The sequence below is a fragment of the Sorex fumeus genome, unplaced genomic scaffold (assembly GCF_029834395.1).
Source record: "Sorex fumeus unplaced genomic scaffold, SorFum_2.1 ptg000002l, whole genome shotgun sequence".
Lineage (NCBI taxonomy): Eukaryota > Metazoa > Chordata > Mammalia > Eulipotyphla > Soricidae > Sorex > Sorex fumeus.
In genome coordinates, this window is record NW_026606059.1 from 50,521,641 (window position 1) to 50,523,954 (window position 2,314).

Consider the following 2,314-nt stretch of genomic DNA (forward strand, 5'->3'; position numbering starts at 1 on the left):
TACAATTACTTGATAGACTGTTTTGGTTCCTATCTTTCGAATATTTAATACAACTATAAATGTTTAATTCATATTTACTAGGTTGATTGAACAGTTTCAAAATTATGCCAAGTCTTGCTAGAAACAAGATTGAATGTTTCTAGCATATGTGTGCCGCAGGATTTGGCCAGCAGAATTCCCTCTGGCTCAGTGATGATTTTCTTTTAAAGTAGATGGAATAAAGATACTGATGAAAATTGGGCTTGCTATCCATGGCTCACAGGAAGGGCACTGTATCTACATACTGCTGTAATCTACAGAAAACCTCACCTCTTTGTTATCGCTCTGAAATTTTTTCTACTCTGCCCTTAACTCAGGTAACTCCCTAAATCTCCTGCACCAGCTGTTGCCAGTATCAGAACACTCTTAACATAGAATTCATTCATGGCTTTGTTTTCATGCCACTTTCCAAAGGAAAAATATTCTTACAAGTGCATTTAAAATTTCAGTCACCAAGCCCCAACACCCATAAGGACCCTTTCTGCTCCTCTACTTTTTGTTCCCAAAGAATTCATCTCTCATATATACATATAATCATTGATTAATGTATGATATTTATTATTTATAGCCTATGTCTTCCTTACCATAATGTAAACATCACAGCATGTTTTGTCTAAAGAATCCTACACACTGAGAATGGAGTTGACATTTCATAGGTGGTACAAAGGGGATAGGAAGGACTTAAAAGGAGAAATGTGGCTTCAAATCCAGATGGGAATCAGTGATAACGAGAAGATAACAGCAAAGATATCTACTCTGATGCAGGCATAGCCTTTTTGACCATCTCTAGCCTGTAGTTTCCTTAGAGGAGAAGGATGCTGTTATCATAACATATATATGCAGTGGAGAAAAGAGACTGTTAGTGATTCGTTCACTGAGTGATCTGAAATTCAGTAAGTAACTAATACATTAGGACTAGGTAGGAATTATAGAGAAGTAGAAAACTTATTGTAGTGGAAGTATTGAAACAATACTTAGCCAGAAATTACTGTTCAGCCAAAAACATATAAAAACAGAAGAGACTAAAAACAGCCCATAACCATAATGTGGAGACAAAGCTCTTCAAACTGTAAACTATTGCAGCAAACATATTGCAATAAAAGAACTTGGGAAAATCATACTCCCTTGGGGTGAAGTATTGCACATGCATGACAATAGTAAGTTGAAAAGAACAACCCTCCAAGTGTTCATGTAGAAAAGTGTAGGCAAAAATATTAGATCTTAAAATTTATATTTTGAACATGTGTTACAGATTGGATCATATTTATGGCTGGAGCGATAGCACAGCGGGTAGGGCGTCTGCCTTGCACGCAGTCAACATGGCCGACCCGAGTTCGATTCCTCCGCCCCTCTCGGAGAGCCCGGCAAGCTACCGAGAGTATTCGATATACCAGACAGAATAACAACAAAGTCTCCAATGGAGATGTTACTGGGCCCGCTTGAGCAAATCGATGATCAACGGGAGGGCCTTATGACAGAGTGAGGATTCACGTATTATACTATCTCAAACTCAAATCAAGAGATAATAAATGTGTAGGGTAGAAAGGTACATGCAATTGAGTGGAACAAGATTATATGAGAATAACAGGGAGGAAAAAGATAGAGAACATAGGAAATGGCTTTGTTCATATGCTATTTCAGCAGTAGCAAATCCAGACCTATCCTATGCTCGAGCGGGCCCAGTAACGTCTCCATTGGGGGTTCCATAGTGTAGCGGTTATCACATCTGCTTTACATGCAGAAGGTCCTGGGTTCGAGCCCCAGTGGAACCACGTAGTGGTAACAGACCTATCCTTAAAGAAGAAAATATTATCTAAGGAACTTTTTTTCATGGCAAGAGAAGTGGTAAGAGTCATATCACTCATTATTAGTCAGATCAGCAAGTGGTCAGCACACAAGGGCTTTATAACGGGTGATGTCCAGAGTGAATGATTCATAAAACAATCTTTGGATATAGTGGCTCCAGTCCAGAAACAAACATATGGCAGGAAATTCCTAAAAATATGAAAACAGTGGAATTTTTATAAAGTTCCATACCTCTGAATTGCACATCAGCTTAAATAATATATTTTTTTCTCATTTTAAATGGCTCATCTCAGAAAACTAATACATTTTCCAAATAATAATGACACATAGAAAATAGCAGCTGTAAAAATCTATTCTATACAAACCAACAATAGTGCTTCCTAAATTTTTACTTAATGCAATCAAAAAGCATACATTTATATTTAGGCTAATTGCATTCAGAGAAAAATATAACACACGTAATGGGCTT

At 37.4% G+C, this 2,314-nt stretch overlaps 1 non-coding gene across 1 annotated transcript; it reads left to right on the forward strand.

Annotated features, from left to right (window-relative positions):
• The first annotated feature begins 1,738 nt into the window (after positions 1-1,738).
• On the forward strand, positions 1,739-1,811 carry TRNAV-UAC (transfer RNA valine (anticodon UAC)). Its single transcript has one exon. It is a non-coding gene; the product is annotated as a tRNA-Val (tRNA).
• Positions 1,812-2,314: the final 503 nt, after the last annotated feature.